The following is an 18,149-nucleotide window of genomic DNA, read 5'->3' as shown; positions in this document are numbered from 1 at the left end:
GGTATTTGTTTATGTTAGTTGTAACATATCATTGATATTTCATCAGAAAATAATGAATATTTGTTCAGAAAAATATTCTCGAGTGCAAAGGGTTAATAGTCGAAGCTCACTGGCTCGAAAAACGTTGACCTCGTTAATTGTTAATCTGAACCGATTATTCCTGTTTGCGACGTCGCGCGGATGCAATGGTCATTGCCAGTTTAGATCATTCGGATTGTTTAGAATCAAAGGACTTGTAGGAAATTTACAAATTTAGAAAGGAAAAGAGAGAATGGGAAAAAAGGTAATAACACTTGAGCGTTTTGTGTGTCACTTATTCTTTTGCAGCAAAAATAAAAATAATTATCAATTATTTGATACACGATTATTAGGTCACACTGTAATCTAGTTATTTGAGTTATTAAACATTTTCATTTGATGCTAGTTACGTTACAAATTGTAATTGTTTTCGAGTAATTTGAAGCTCGTGGCAGTCAAGGTGTTAATAGGATTAATATGCAAATCCTATAAAAATTGGAAGAATAGATTATTTTAAGTTTCTTCAGACATTCATTATAGTACTCAAATGAAACTATTTTCTAAATCATTTCGAATATTCAATGCTTCGAAGATAATAATTGCTAAACAAATCGAAACCAGTCTTTTTGATACTTTTGATACTCATTTTGATACACTATAGCTATTGTTAAATCGTTTGATTGAGTATTATTATTATTATTGCGCGTTGATTCAGCTGAAAATCGTTAGGCTCATTATTTATAACACATTTTTAACTAATCATTTAATTCAACGAACTATAATAATTCGATTAGAGGCATTCTTTAAGTTGCTTTAACTCAATTTTCGAACTTTTAACTCACTTCAGACTCCCACGTCGTCTAATTAATCAGTCTCTCGATATTTTTCTCTGTTTCTGCTCCCACTAAAGAATCTATCCAACTTTATTTCGTAGCCAGTTACCGACTGGCTAGGAAAGTGCGGTTGTCGAGCCTTTAAGTATGACTGAATAATTTATACCCATTTCTCTCCTAAATCACGATCATTGGACTGCGAACGTCCGCGAATTTCTCCGTTGAAAAGAAAGTGCTTCCTCTAAAATTCAATTCTCAGAGAAACTCGACAATTTCATTTATCTCCATTTAATTGCGTCCTACATAAACTCAAAATTCATATTTTGCTTCGTTCCTAACGCGTTTCCAAAACTTTAAATGATTTACAATTCAGTTTGCGCGTTACTAAACTAATTTCTCTAATAATCTCTCAAAAAAACATTTATCTTTCTAATAATTGCAAGAAGGAATCAAGAATGGGTCTGGTTTCAGTGTTAAAGAGATAAAAATAAGCTACTTGAAACGCGAAGCCAGTTTTCCGGCAAACTCGCGTGTAACATGTTTGCCCGAACACACGTGCGTCACACATGAACGCGCGTTTCGTAACGTCTCTAAGTAACTGCAACGTTCGCGCGGAGCAGTAACGTGGACAATAAAGTCGCTGTGTTAACAGTCGGGACTGACAGTTGGGATTATGGTCCTAACGCGACTCGTTACAGCGAAACGGATAACCCTCGCATTGACTACATTGTCGCGAGTTAAATCCCTCGTACGCTCTTACGCGGATTCTCCAAGTTGCGTTCAACTTCGGCTTTAATTGCCACGCGCCGGTATTTTCATGAGACTCACGTGTCAATGTTGTGAGTCATTGGCGTTGCGAAAGATCGCGAATTATTTTCGAATATTCGAGTTAATTGGTGAGAGATCCGACGGAGATCGATTGGTTGCTATATTAACACTAGAACTACCGAGCTGAACTGATTTTTAAGTTATACTTTAATTCGTGTATTAATAAATCTATTTCAATCATATCTTGAACATTTATACGCTTTCAATTATTGCGAAAGAATAAATAAATTATACATCAATTGCTTAGAGAATAGAAGTGGAAACTACGAACGCATCTTTTGCTGTTTATCGATTTAACCCTTAGCGGGCGAAGATTCAAGCAGATGAAGTTAACCTTTGCACTCGAGAGGTGACCGCTTGATTTGATGCGAAATTATAAAGAACTGTATGATGCATCAATATATGAATGAAATAAAATAACTTTCGTTCTTAATTCATATATGTCCTCCTATTAATTAGTTGTAAAGAACATTGTATCTCATCTCATTCAACATTGTATCTCAATGTTGAATATTTCTAGTGAGAAACTCGAGTTCAAAGGATTAAATTCCATATCGAATCCTTACATGAAGAAAAGGAAACTAATCTCTTGTTCGAGTAACCGAATCATTTATTTATTTTACTGAATCGATTGTTACAACGAACAAAGAAGCGACATTCGCGAAGGGTCCGTTAAATATTTAGCGTAATTGAAAAATATCGCGCGGTCCCAGACGTTTTATCGTAGCCGAAACAATTAAATTTTATTTTCGCTTTTTTCCTTTGCAGGCCAGCCGTCGCCAATAAAACAGAGGGAGGATATGACAACGGTTCGCTGTACGATGCATTATCGAAGCAAGAGGGTATCTTTATGCCGCACGGAATTGCGCAGCGCATGGCGAACTTCGCCATAAGCTTCATTGCGTAATCCTGAAACATTTTATTGCGCGTGGGAACGATGTACGTCATGTACCGCATCGGTTTTAACAAGGATACCGGCAACGTAACTGTTTGCGCTCGTGTCTTTCAATAAAACCGTTCCGCGATTTATCCAAGGTATTCCGGACGAAACGGACTGGGAAAAACTGCCGACCACGGATTTACGGTAAAAATCATCCACTCCTTTTTTACTCGAGCCGGAGGAATCGCCGGCGTGTATTAGACTCGATGGATTGGAATGATCTTCGGGAATGAAAGTGTGGAAACGGTTGCGCCGACTAATTGGAGCTAACTTTTTCGGACGCGGGTAATTTCGAGGGGAATTATTCTGTGATGCATTGATGATGAATGATGTTCTGTAAAATTATTTTAAATTGTAAATGTCTAATTTAGGAAAGAATAGGGAATTTAATTTTTGGATTTGTGCTGTACATGTTTGAAATGTTACATTAACACTTTGCTGAAGATTGTTGAAAGTATGCAAAATAGTGGAATTATTTTGTGATGTTTCTCGATTTATTTTGAAATGGATCGATTTTATTGTAAAATTGTATTAAATAGGGAATTTTGTAATTTCTGGATTTGTGCTGTACATATTTGAAACGTTACTTAACCCTTTGCTGAAAATTGTTGAAAGTATGCAAAACCTTTGCAGATTCTGAATGAAACACTGAATGCTTAAATCATAGACAACGGAGAAAGTGTAATGATTTCTTGATGTTCGAGGGATTAAATCATTTGTTCACGACTTGGTTTTCCAAATACAATTTTATCTCGCTAGAATGCCGACACTCACAAAGGGTTAACGTAGGATTAGCAATTAAACAATAGACTAGAAACCTTGCATTAATGTGTTAATGTTCATTAACTGTAAACCTACCGAGTTTATAGAAACTACAAGAGGATCTACCGAAACGATTTATCATTCACTTTAATCATTGATCGAGAAACATCTGATATCTAATAACTCTCCAATGAAGAAGTCTATTATAAATTACATGATAATAACCGTGTTCATGCGAACAGCGTTTAAGTCGATAATTCAGGACCCAAAATTACGCAGCACCCCACTCGAGGATATCGGTTAATAGATTAGTGTCGCCATTCCGTTGCGCGTGGGCGTATAATGCATCAATTGCTATTGAGAAGGGCGCGACTAGATTGTTTCCCTCCCTCTGTTATTTTCCAGCCCTAATCGAATCCTTCGAGGAAAGTCCTCGAAGGCAAACATGCGAGCAATAAACGCGCAGTTCTAGATACGCGGCGGACCGAATTCAACGAGTTAATCGTTTATTCCGTTTTATGGGGGGCAAGGCAGAGAATGGGGAGTTCTGGGGTCGCTGCGTCATTCTGGGGCTACAGAAAATTCTAAGGCGCGAGTTCTTGTCGCGAATGCGACGAGAACGATGGAAGATACGAGGAATCGACCATTTTTGCTATCGTTCTTCCAGTTCACGTGGAAGGGAAACATCGGTTCATCTGTGAACTTGGCCCTTTGCACAGGGGTGACTCTCGGTCACTTGATTCGATACAAGGTGAGTTGAATATTTATTTTAAATGGAACTTTGCACTGCTTTGTGAACTATTTAAATAGAATTGTTAGATTGGTTTCAAACTTTGATTGAATATTTATAGTGAAAAATACTGCAATAAATAAACAAACCATTTCTTTCGCTACTGTGAAATTCATTCATCATTGTACATCAACCGCTCGCGACCGGTGCCGACAAGATGGCGACACTTCGTTCTCGACTGGTACCAAGATGGCGGCATCTTGGTTCCTGAGTGCGTTTTACGATAGAGAGGTATTTTTTCTTATTCTTTACAGTGTTTATATTCAACAAATCTTTAATATCTATGTATCTGTTATAAACCACCTCTAGAAGAATAACTTTGAAAGTATATATATCTGCTTCGACTAGCTGGTAATGTCGCCAGAAAAATCTGCCGATCGTAAGAGGTTAATGACGGTCATTAACCTCTATAGAAACTCTAAGAGCGCATCTATCGAGACTTTAATCGATTTATCATTCAGTTCGAACGTTGATAAATCAATTGAATAATTTCTCAGAGAAACATCTGTTATCTAATGATCGTGCAATGAAGAATGGACGTTTTGCCCAATGTTGCTCTTTAACACTGGAACCATTCACACGTTCGCAACGGGATGTACCACCGGTGGTACATGCGTCCAGTGGGACAGAAAAGAATGGTACATTCTTATCTATATTCTTATGGTGGTACATTCTTGTCTGTCGCATGAGACACATGTACCACGGGTGGTACATGAACTATTGTCGCGTCATTTAAATGACTGATTACTGTAATTAACAAATTTGTTTACTTTATATACATAGGAGAATTCTCCGAGGTCTCAAGTGCAACACCAAGGAGAAACTAAATACATAATTTCGAATTAGTTAACGTGGCGAACGTGTTAATGTCCTTATTTCGCAATAATCGATATCCCAAAGTGTTCGATATCCAAGACAGTTTCGAAAACAGATAGTTTCACTAAAACATTGCAAAATATACCTTATAACCTCCCTGCAGCCCCGTTGCTCGGTCGCCCCTTGATCTGCTCCTCGGGTGCACCGATGTTCAAAAGTTAAATTCTACTGTTGAGGCTCACGTACAGTCACTCCAACGACGCGAAACGAGAGCACTTTAATAACGGAAACGAACGAACCACTCGACAAGCGGACAAATATATTTTAACTACCCGAAATTGCACATTAAATCACCACACACGCGGCCACACAACTGACAGAAACAACGCGCACATAACAACTGAACAAAAAACGCGGGACCGGATGCGTCGTAGATGGCGCTGCGCAGCCTGCGCGCGCAACCGCCGCGGGACCTTTGAACGGCTCGACAAATGAACACCATTCGAACACCGTGACTGACTCGACTTCGAACTGAATCGACTTTCCTGATTCTGAAGAAACTCCGTCGAGACTCTAATTGATTTATCGTTCAGTTCGATGCTGAATAAATTTAATCGGTTCAGAGACATCTGGTTTGTAATTGAAAAGAAAGGCAGGAATGTCGTTCGTTTCGAAAGAATCTATGGAATGCAACGAGATTATGGATGGTTTTGGCAATCTTAACCAGTCAACTAATTGTGAGATCAGAACGAAACGAAGAAGAATTACATGTTTATGTGAAAAAATAAAGAATTCATGAAAGAATTGGTATCAAGCTTTACGATGACGTTAAACTGCAGATCTTCCTGCAAATTCAACTGTTCAAAACCATAATCAGAAAAGCAGAATTCCAATGGAAAATGGTTTTCTACCAAATCTCATGAAAACCACTAAATTCTAGAAATTCTACACATATTTTCTTATCAATTTTCCACGAAAATCCGCAATCTAATTATTCCACATTTCACACAAGCTCAAAAATCTACTATTCTTCGAAACACCGATCTCTCAAGATTCCCTCGAAAAGCGCTTGCGACTGCAAACAACGCATTTTCACCAAAACATAGTGAAAAGCGACAGTTCCATTGCTATCAGCGTCTTCAACCGATGCTTCGTAAGGATATTCGTTCGTAACGGCACAGTTCCACGTGAGATCGAAGGGAGATCCCTCAGACGTCTCGTCAGCGAGCGGCAAACAGAGGAAGACAGAAAAACCGGAGGGACAGCAGGATTTACAGAGGCAAAAAGTACGGTTAGAGTAGCAGCGAATGGAAGAGGGAGCTTGATATAGCGATAATGGCGCGGTACTGGAGTGCCGTCCCATTACAATTTGCAATTATTGCATTTCCCGGTAAATGGGTTGTGCTTCTGGCAAGCGGCGCCCTATCCTCCTAGAAAGGAAGAGCTACGAACGTGATTGCATTGGGATTCCATTGAACGACATTATGGGGCCGGCTATGATCGGCGCGAAAAAAGGTTTCGGATGGCTAATGGTGTTGCGTTAAGATTCGTGGGATCCGCGGGGATCCTCGGCAAAACAAACTCGACAAGCAAATCGAGTTTTATTATATAGTTTATTACATGGTGTGATAGTCGGGCAAATGGAATATTTATTTAACAGGTTATCAAGGACAGCACTGATTATTTCCGTTTAATGCGTATGGGGTTCGAAAAATTGATGCAGATTGCTGGTTTCTTGGGAACGTCGTTTGCTTTCTTTGAGATCTTGTAATATTTGACTATTTAGGACACAATTTTTCTGATTTGACTATTTGGAACACAATTTTTCTGCTTTGACCCTTTGAACTCGAGAGACTCTCAGTCACTTGATTCGATACAACAAAGCTATACAGTTGAATATTTAATATTTCTAATTAAAGTTCGCATTCCTACGTGAAATATTGAAATAAAACACCTTTGTTGCTCAATTTATCTAATTATCGTTAAATTAGTTTCAAATATCATCCATATCTCGCAGTGTTGAATATTTCCATTGAAAAACTTTCGCAAAGAGTTAACCCTTTGAACTCTGTAGGCTCCAATGTTGCAGCAGTTGATATTTGAATAAGGATTAAAGAAACTAGCTTAAAATTATTAGATTTTCCACACATCCGAATTTTCTACTGAGAAGGAAATTATAGCATTCTTCATTTTCACTAGATACCATAAAAATTATAAATTATATTATAAAACCATCTGGCATGATAAGGGTTGACCCTTTGCACTCGAGAATATTCTCAAGAAATATTCTCAAGTGATATTTTTTACAACATAAAGAAATACCTTGCAAATTATGTGACAGAACTATTTCTGTCTATACGTTATAGACAATGTAATATGGAATTTGAGATTTTATCATTTTCTTCGGTGAAATCAAATGACAAAGGTCGAGTGCAAAGGGTTAATATTGTATTTATAGAGGTTCGAGCTATTCCTAGAAAACTGTTAAATGTTGAAACATTCAACATCCGTCAGATCGACGGGTTCTGTGTATTAAACGGATGCTTCATTAGAGGATAATTAATAGCCAAGTAGCTGTTTGCTTTGATCGTGGGCGAATATTGATTCTTGCTCAATTGATCTAGAAATCGCAAGTGGAAACAGGATGAAGATTAAGAAACCAATCAAACGATATATTAAATGAACAAAATTTCATCTCGCACCTGGGAATATTTATTTATTAATATTTATGTCCCAAGTACTTCAATTACCAAGACATTTAGAAAGACTCTATTCGCACAAATGCAAGACTAGAAATTTTCACAAGCGACATCCTCACTTCCACTAATCCAAGAACTAATTAACCCTTTGCACTCGAAAAATGTCGCCAGAAATATTCAATTTATTTTTATGAGATAGATGACATTTTCTTCAACTTAACGAGGGATCTATTCACAAAATGGAAACAATGGTATTTTATTTCATTCCACGTATCGACAGATTACTCAAGATTCAATGTTAAATACGAAATTTTCATATTTTCATGCAATCGAGAGGCAACTTTGGATAATCGCTATGAATACTGTAATAGATTATTTTCGGTTTCTTCAGACATTCATTATAGCATTCAAGTGAAACTATTTTCAAAATCATTTCGAATATCCAATGCTTCGAAGATACCAACAATTGCTAAACAAAAAACTGAAACTAGTCATTTTGACTGGTACAATACGCAAATTGAATCGTACACCAATTAGCCTTCAATTCAGAGTTTACCGATAAACGTCAAAAAGTCAGTTTAACCCCTTAACTTGTACGCTCGAGTTAATTCGAGCTAAACAGCCCAAACTGTGAAAATAATAATGTGAAAATAACAAAGCAATAACACTTATTTATTCAAGAATAAAATATAGCCTTTTTCCATGGAACAAAAGCGCAGTATATCAAAATTGATTTCTTTTGGCCGGTTTTTTTTTCAAAAAAACTGTGCGTTAAGGGGTTAACACTACTACGGAGCATTTGATGTGATTAATATCTATTCCTATAAAAATTCTCATGCACCAATCTAACTGAGAGGCACCTTTGGAGTGCAAAGGCTTAACCAACGGATTCCATAGTCAAATTACTCGAACCACAGATTCTCCGATAAACATCAAAACAATAATCGAAAACTCTAACCTCCGAGCCCTTGCTCTCTCGCTGAACTCAACGGCAGCTCGTGCCTTTCGCTACTTCAACTCCCGGTAAATTAGATTAGCGTGAATTAGCGAGCCGTATTCCACGCCGACGGCCAAATTCCAGCGTGAGTTGCACAGAGCAGAAAAGGGGTGGCTTGGTTACAAGCTGCCTATTGCCGGCAAGCTTGCTCTTAGCCAGCCCGGCTGCTATTATTTCCGCTGTTATTGAAGTGCTAACACACCGTGTACAAGCTGATATCCGGGAGGAAATTTTAATTGTCGCGCGGCGGCGCCGCCCGAAAGGAAATGGCTGTTGTTCTCCGCACTCGAAAAGAAGCTCTCGCCGAACGCCGGGATATTTCACCGTTTCGGCCGAAAAATTCCAGCAGGTAGACAACACTTGTGTCCGTAAATACCGCCTCGTTACCATATTACACGCTGCGAACTCGCGAGTGAAGAGGATGCTATTTACGCGCTATCTGCGAGCTGCCCTTTCGTTACGTCCCACTTTGCTGTGGAAAGTATAGAAGATATTTTGATCGTTTTATTTTTGAGTGACGTCATGATGAGGGTTAACTCTGATGACGAATGTTGATGTTTCGAGATGGAAGTGTATATTTGTAACACTGAGTCGCGAGTAAATGATTTAATTGGTTGAATAGGAAGAGATTAGATCATAGTTGCCTTTTCATCACCAGTCACTGGTGACTGACGCTTCTGAATGACTAAAAAACAATCGTAACGTACAAGACAACCGATGTGAAATGAAAATGTTTAATATGGCAACTAAGTTGATAATAGTGCAACGCAAACGTTGCAACGCCAAATCTGAATAATTATTCCTACTCTTCTTGGCTACAGAAGACAAACTCTATGTCTATGTTTCGTGGCGCATAACGTGTTAATTAAGCAATTGGTGTATTATTTAACTTAATCTGCCGAAGGTTTTGTATATTTCAAAGAATCTTCGACTGCAAAGGGTTAAAAGGTTTGGAAATCAGAGATTAGAAGTCAATTCGTGTTCTGTTTGGGATGAAGGTTTCGTATTTGTGAAATAAGTTGTAGATGCTTTGTAAAGTCAACTTTGCAGTTTATCGAACTATTGCGAAATTGTGTAGTAAATGACGGTATTGTTTTGTGCGTGTACTGTATGTAGACGTCTAAACTCAGAAAATAACGAATTTTCAATTACTCTATCGCCTAATAACACTACACTTCCACAGACACACCGCATCCACACATCAAAACTCCCAAAACAAAATTTTCAATCACACAATCGTCCAATAACACTACAGTCTAATATATGCATCGAACAGACAAAACAAGTAACAGCTGAATACAACAACAGGTAGCCAAGTGAAAATGACCGAGCATTCATCGGAGGAGGATTAAAGGAAGCGGCGAGGGGTCCATTGAAAACTCGCAGGAAGCAAAAAGCAGGCGGTAAATTCAAGTAGACGGGAAAGGGAGCGAAAGAAGGAAGCGGCGACGGTGGGGAGGAATTCGTTTCGCTGAATCAGTTGATGGAGCGCGCGGAAATGGAATGTAACTAGGAAGCACGACTCTCTTCCTAATAACATTTCCAGTGTTTCCAGTGCGTTAAACGACCGCCACGCTGTGATTTTTATCGCGTGGGTGTTATTCCGCCGGAGCGGCGAGCAACGTTTGTTCGCCAGCCAAACGGGAGCACTAATTGCTGAAGCTTCGCACGCTATTTTCCCCCTGTTCCGCCGACGGACGATCTTCTTCGGCTACCGTTAATGATCGACGAGCTCTGCTTGTTGCTAACCACGATCAGCCGATATCGACGTGACCAAATTCGATGGAACTTTGGTTTAAATCCTTGACATCAGACGATTCTACCAATCAACCATTGCGCACTGTTTTGTGCTCATGAAAGTATTTCTTTAACGATAGATTTACGGACATTTCTATTGTTCCTAGAGAACTAGGAACGAAGATTCATTAGAATATTTAATAACTGCTACAATATTGGAGCCTACAGAGTTCAATACAATTGTAGGAGTTATAGAGCAAGGGGTTAATATTAAACTACAACGCATCAATCTGTGAATGACATAAAGAGTCTCATTAGAAAATATTGAGCATCTCCAACGAGAAGCTTCTGAATATCTGAGTATCTAAAATAATAATTTTAATTCGAAGGCTTAAAAGTTGATTTCTCAGTTGGCTAAAATAAAGAGAAATCTCGATTTACTAGAATATCAAATGTACCGATCGAAAGAATGCTCGCAATAAGTCTAAAACAGCAAGATGCACGTGTCAGGCTTGTTACGAAGCGTTCTGATAATTAAAAAACAGCTGATAGAGCTTGAATAATTCGAAGAAACGGGTGTCCGATCGTCTTGTTACTGACAATGACGGTTTTCTGCGTTAGGCTGAAAATGGACGCTCGCGCGGCAACCGCGAGGGTTTCTTTCCTCATCCCGCTCCCCTCGCGACGAAAAAACCGAGGGAATACTGCGGAGAGGGTAGAGATTCGCGAAACTTTGGAATTAACGAGGACAGAGCTCCACGACGGTGAAACTTTTGTAGAGACCATTCAACTTCCGGCCGTATAACCTCTCGGGGTTGAAGACGCGCGCCATAATCCGGGGTAACAACGTGCCAGAAAATACCTCCCCCTTTCGTATGCATACTCGCGACCGCTGTACAACAAACTCGGAACGATGCTGCGACGAATTTACTGTCATCCCTGGCCGTCGTTAAATTTCTGGCTTGTTATTCGCTGCATCAATTATTTGGTTACGCGGACCGGGAAGAAACGGTCTTGGAAGAAGTTGCTGTGTTAACACTATTCCTACCGCAGTCGAATGACTGTTTTTCAAATTTCGATTAGAATTTCCTATAGACGTAATTGAATCGCCTTTATACTTAATTAACTTCTTTAGGAATTTCTCAGTGAACACTGAATCTATCGAGTTGATCTTTGAAAAATTCATTGCCAAAACTAGAAACGTGGGTTTATTGAGATCTAAATTGCTTGAAATTTCAGCTTAGGTATTACTTAAACAACTTTTCAGTAATTCCTCAGAGATATTCGCACGTATTCAGCAATCCCAAAGGAAAAATCGAGGAGTTCTAGTGTTAACCCATTAAGTCTCAGTGATCTATTAATAGATCACTCACTCTAAATTGTTCTAGACAATTCATTTGTTAATAAATAATGTATCTGATCGTCTTTGTACTTCACGACTTTTCCGAAAATACATGTGTAAAACATTCTTCAATATTCACTCCTTTTTTTATTGTTTATTTTCTGAGAAAAATTTGTAGTCTTACCTACCACGACCGGTTATTTGACCGGTAGAACGATTTGTATCTTTTTGTAATAGTATTCTCTCAAAGACTCGATTCCGAAACTATAAAGTCACAGATACAAGTACGGGTTCACGCGAACGGGAACCATGCCAAAAAGTTAATTAAGTAACGCCTAATCTGAGAAAACCACTTCGAATCTCAATAGACCCACGTTCCTAGTTTCCACGATAAAATAATTGCAACAAGCTGGTTCTAAAATTTACGATTCACAAAATCGTAAGCAAACTTTGAGATTCGAAGAGCTAGTTCTCTATCTGTAATTGAGATCTATAAACAATCATTTCCTTTCGACGAAAGAATTCTTTCCTTAGCAAGCCACGGAAAGAACAATCGCGAGATTGCAGGTACGAGTCGTAATTCCTGTTTCTCCGCGTCGATGATCTCATTAGGAGCTAATGAAACGTTGCGAGCATCGCGCCTACGCGTGATGCAACGCTCGGAAATTAATGAGTCAATTATATGTTAGGCGGAATCAATCTTCCCCGATTCAGCGCAATTAATGTCGGTTAACTAGGTTTAGTTCTGCTCGTCCGGCAGTAATCTCGCCGGTTCGAAGACCGAGGAAAAGTGTGTAATGATAAATGCCGCGAATTAGCTGTAAGATCGTAAAATCGTTTGTTAACACTAGAACTACCCAAGGTGTCGAAAGACACCTGAAATTTTTACTTGAAATTATCTCCTCGGTTTTATCATTTCTTCTCAATTGAATTTTCTGCGTTTACAGTTCATTTTGTAATCGTTATTGGAACAGTCGAGAACGTTTGATATTCAATATTAACTATCACACATTAACTACTTACTTTACCAACACTATTCCAATTAGAAACATTAGACAACGAGCACCATAGACAATTCATCAGACCGAAACAAGGAATTGACCATTTCCCCTATTTCTCCAGTTCATGTGGAAGGGAAACATCGTTTCATCTGTGAACTTTTACCCTTTGCACAGGGGTGACTCTCAGTCACTTGATTCGATACAAGATGAGTTGAATATTTATTTTAAATGGAACTTTCCTATGTGAACTATTTAAATAGAATAGCTTCGTTGCTTGATTCCTCTGTGAATTGTTAGATTGCTTTCAATATCGTCTAGATCTCGGAACGTTGAATATTTCTAGTAAAAAATACTGCAATAAATAAACAAATCATTTCTTTCGTTGCTGTGAAATTCATTCACCATTGTACATTAACTCCGCCCGGCCGGTGCCACCAAGATGGCGACACTTAACGTTCGTTTTCGACTACCAATATGGCGTGCGTTTTACGATCGAGACCTATTGTTTCTTATTCTTCACAGTATTTATATTCAACAAACCTTTAATATCCATGTATCTATTATAAACCACCTAGAAAAACAACTTTGAAAGTATATACATCTGCTTCGACTAGTTGCTAATGTCACCAGAAAATCTGCCGATCGTAAGGGGTTAATGGCGGTCATAACCTCTATAGAAACTCTAAGACCGCATCTATCGAGCCTTCAATTTATCATTCAGTCCGAGCGTTGCTAAATCAATCGAATAATTTCTCAGAGAAACATCTGTTATCTAATAATCGTGCAACGAAGAATGGACGTTTTTCCCAATGTTGCTCTTTAACCCCTGACCTTACGATTTGTTCCTCAACTATGATCGATACAACTACTTTGTTATTAATAACTCATTAAGAAAAAGAATAGATTTAGAGGCATATTCTATATTAATCTCTGCTCCAGATAATAATCGACAATAGGAGAATAATATTAAATTTGAATTCAAAGGGATCGAGTAATGTTCATGCTTGTTCGATTCTGTTTAAAATCTACACTACGTGTCTGATACGTTATTGTAAGTCAAGGGGTTAACACAATTCCAATTAGAAACATTAGACAGCCCCGTAGACAACTCACCGCAATTCAACATAAGCCCGAGATTTGAATAATCGCGCTTTTCGCACGTAGGAAATCTTCCGTTTGACAAATCAGCGAGTAAATTGACGAATCTGCATAAACAGCCGCGGTCTAAAAACGAAATCGGGTTTCCTCGTCCCGAGTAATGCGATCAAACATTCCCGAAATAACCCGCGGCGGCCTGCGTATTTATTATTCAAAATTTTCATTAGATTTCCCGCGTCGCCTTTGAATAGCGCCCCGATACACGCGTGCACGCTCGTAAATACACGTTCCGCTCTTTTCTCCGGCCCCGTCTGGCTGTCCCCCCCTTTCTCCCCCCTAAATGCACGTGCCACGGTAACGCGGCTTCGCCACCCTCTTTTGTGTACAAATGACACCTCTCGCATCGCCTCCTCCTCCGGCAACACCCAACCTGTAAAGGGATATACCTCGTAGTCGGTGGATACACACCATGAAGTGACTTGCTAGATAACCCGACAACCCCCGCGCCCCTCGACCCGCCGAGCTTGCTCTCGTTTCTCGTCTTTTGTGCTCCCGCTCCTTCTCCATTCTACTCCCCCTGTCTTTTTCCACGTTTTTCCCCACTTTTCGCCACTTTCTCGGCCAAGCCAAGGAAAATCGACGGGGAATCCCGCGAGCATTTGTTCCACGGACGCTCCTCGGGCCGTGATTTCATAAGCTGTTTCGGTGGTTATGGGACTACCGGTAATTAACGATTCTTGACGGACTATTTACTTTCGTTACTAAGGAAGTATAATATTTTACTATCGACGATTTCTAAGGAATATAACGAAACTTTCCATTCTACTTCAGGTGGAAATTTCATTTGAATACATTGATCATAGAAAAATGGTCTGCTTTGTTAAATTAGGTTAGAAATCTTCACGAGTCTGACTCGTCATTACGGCAGGGGGTTAATTCTTGATGGACACAAGTTTTGCTGTTGTTTACCGTGGATTCGATCGTGATTTCGTTCGTTCGATCGTTTTCTGATTTACTGTCGATGCTTGCGTATTGCTCAGAACGATTTTATTGCAGAACGAGAGGTTTTGATAACGAAATTCCACAGTTAACTTAAGAACGTGTCAAGAGCCGCTTGCGTACGAAATTCTTGCGTCTTAGTTTCGGTGTTGAAGCCACGCTTTGCAAAGAAAGGATCTAAATTATAGACGGCGAAGTTAGTACCGACATGCGGATCGTTACTGTCTATAGCTCGCTATGACGGAGCCTTTCAATACTAAAAGTCCAAAGATCTGTTATCGAGAAACTAACAAAATTGAATCCCGATTCCCTTCGACTCAAATGGAATGTTACATTTCTATATCAATTGTTACACTTCCTAATCGTAGATATATATACATTTTCTTGTTCTAGTAAATGATCAATAAAATAATTATTGTATTAGTCCGTTTCGATGAAAAATCTGTGGAAAAGTTGGAAAAACCTGGTTCTGCAATAAAATTGAAATAAAAATAAAATAAATCAGAGTATATTTTAATGAGAGATCAAAGCGAAACAAAGAATTACTTGTTCATGTGAAAATAGAATTCGTTTCGTGAAACAGACAGTGAATGGAAATTTATTTTCGAGTTTTCCTGAGATTTTTTGGATTCTAAATGTAACGGATTAATGAGTTACCTTCGGTTGTCGGCAGAAACATGACTCGCGTTATAAGACAGGAGATTCTTTTCGCTCGACGTACGAAGCAACGAGTGCTATGTTTTAAACAAACTTTTCAATCGATATCGGCCAACTTCAACAGTAAGTTTACTCGCTCTCGACTGAGTTCCAGGGAAGCGAAAAAATTACTGGCTGCGAAACTGTTGACAAATGAGGTTTCAAATGTTTTCTACGGAGGAAATCGAGGAGTTTAGGAGTGACAGATTCGCTAGCTGAGTTTTGGATGTCACTGTTTATCGATAATGTTATTTATGTATTGAGAAATGTATTGTATTTTAATAGAATAAGCTTTATAAAATTAGTCCCTTTATATTTCAAACGAAACAAATCGAAAGAAAGATTCTCATTCATTGATAAGTATTATAGAATATTGAAATTAATATTTATCAAAGACAAACAATGGCGTATTTCAACAATTGCTGTTATCTTCGTGAACAAAGCAACAAAATTTCATTCTAAAGTCACACGTTAAGCTACTAGTTTCACGTAAAATGCAACAATTTCAGCAATTTGTCATCTTCGTGAGCAAAGCAAAGAAATTTCACTCTAAAGTCACACTTCTAGCTACTACTTCCACATAAAATGCAACAATTTCAACATCCTGCTGTTAACTTCACAAGCAAAGCGAAAGAATTGCACTCGAAAGTCACACGTCAAGCTGCTAGTTTCACAATTCCAACGATTCAGTGATAGTAAACTTCGACAACCGACATTACGTCTGTTTTCTAGTGTCCTAATTTCAATACTTGTACAGCGGACAGAGAATTCGATGTCAAAGAGATATAGTTAGACGATGTATAGATCACATTTAATCACCGCAATCTTTACTGCCGCTCTTTAGAAGAGAGTTATAACTAGGCTCGGTTCCTGGAATCATGCGATATTCTACAGGGTGACCTGAAACGATGCGGCAGGAAAGAAGGAAGCTATCGAGCGCCGTATACATTCAATTTCGACTATTCCTGTGTGAATTTAATGAGAAATCTCAAATTATTACGTTCAAGCATTTCTATTTCAGAAGATTTTCAAATGAAACCTCTTGATATTAAATTCTTATTAAGGTTGAAACTTAACTAACTTCTAATCACCTCTCTCAATACTCTATTTTGGAGAATCTTTAATTAAGTGTCTAATTTAAGCATTTTGCACTCGAATTCTATAGATTTTCCATGTGATCTACATCACGAGACCATAAATTTGAATTGAGCAATGGAATCTGCTTCCAAAACAAAAGATTCACCAATAATTAGGAAACCTGACGTTAAAATCAATTTCTAATATTCCAAACAATGTTTTCCACGGAATTGTATCACCGACAGCTCATCTAAAATCCGCGAATCAATTAAAAACCGCAATTCCTCGATTTGATTAATTCACAGCAACGGTCTAACAAAAGACTCGCTTTCCATAGAATCTTTCATCCCCAAGAAACATGATTAGAAACTCGAAGCATCGCTGGAAGTTTACATTCACAACAGAATAATAAAAAACACCAATGATTGGCTTCCTTTGTTTCCGCAACGGAAAATCCTTGCGGACCGCGAGTCCAGACAAAGAACCGAAAAAGCTCGAATAGGAATCATCGATCGATGAACACTAGAGCCACCAGACAGCTGAAAATCATTCCTCCTTTCATTTATCGCAGAAATAACCAAACAATGATTCGCCAACGCGTATACTGAGAATTTCTCAGAATAGTTTACTCGACAAAAACAAGGGAAAGAAACACAATTGCGTGAATTTTTAATTACAATTGCTTCTAAGATACAATTGCCAGCTTCAACAGACACCAGTAACTCCTGAGACTAACAACTGTCCGTCAAATATTTCCCTTATTGGTATCTTCGAAGCATTGATTATTCGAAACGATTTTGAAAATAGTTTAACGATGAATGTCTGAAGAAACAGAAAATAATTTATTGTTAAAATTTTTATAGGAATCGCATATTAAATGCTCGGTAGTTCTACTGTTAATTCGCTACGTCCTTCCACGGTTCGACAGCCGCAACGGTAATCGTTCCAATCAGTAGCATTTAAAACGATCATAGTCTTCACCTCGATCTCCCGAGGAATCCCCGGAAGAAGAAAAGAAGAAGTTCATCTCGCGTGGAAAACGAATTCGCTGGGACGAGCGGATCTACGCGATTTCTTTGTATCTACCAGCGGCAAGCTGTTTCTCGTTCGCTATCGGACCCACCCTCCCTCGTTTCGAATCGTTCTGGCAAATGAGGTGTTCTATAGCAACGTGCCCGGTGTTTCCTTTCTCTTCGCGTTGTTTTTCCCTCTCCCTCCGTGCCACACCAATCCCTCTTTCCATGGCTGTTCGATTTCCCCGGTGTGATTGTAGCTGCGCTGCATTCACCTTTCATTTGCCTCCTATCTCCTTATTCGCCGAAATATCTTCGCGGAGCGCGGCTCGCAGGCTCGAGATGAGGCGAGATGAATATTCTAGACGGGAAACTCATTTCCCCTTTGTTCGGCCCGCGAGGGGCGGCTGGAACGCGGGGCGCAGTGGACGAGCGGATTTCGCGTGCGGTTCCCGCGGAGGTGCCTCGAAATACAAACACGAGCGGAGCCGACCTTAGTTTAT

At 39.0% G+C, this 18,149-nt stretch overlaps 1 protein-coding gene and 1 long non-coding RNA gene across 20 annotated transcripts in view; one reads left to right on the top strand and one right to left on the bottom strand.

Moving 5' to 3' along the window:
- LOC116428938 (uncharacterized) overlaps positions 1-18,149 on the top strand; it is a 333,442-nt gene that overhangs the window by 186,363 nt on the left and 128,930 nt on the right. For 3 of the 5 annotated variants that reach the window (XR_012998189.1, XR_004235393.2, XR_012998188.1), the window contains one exon: positions 2,448-4,792. The exons of 1 other annotated variant lie outside the window; for it this stretch is intronic. This is a non-coding gene — a long non-coding RNA (uncharacterized LOC116428938). Of the gene's footprint in view, positions 1-2,447; positions 4,793-9,991; positions 10,992-18,149 lie in introns of those variants that run through there. One more of the 5 variants, XR_004235394.2, reaches the window with a different exon arrangement.
- The window catches only part of LOC116428922 (protein muscleblind), a 438,439-nt gene that overhangs the window by 315,574 nt on the left and 104,716 nt on the right, over positions 1-18,149 (bottom strand). The gene's annotated exons all lie outside the window — the stretch shown is intronic.

The sequence above is a fragment of the Nomia melanderi genome, chromosome 1 (genome assembly GCF_051020985.1).
Source record: "Nomia melanderi isolate GNS246 chromosome 1, iyNomMela1, whole genome shotgun sequence".
Taxonomy (NCBI): Eukaryota; Metazoa; Arthropoda; class Insecta; order Hymenoptera; family Halictidae; genus Nomia; species Nomia melanderi.
This window is presented reverse-complemented; position numbering and strand designations above follow the sequence as displayed.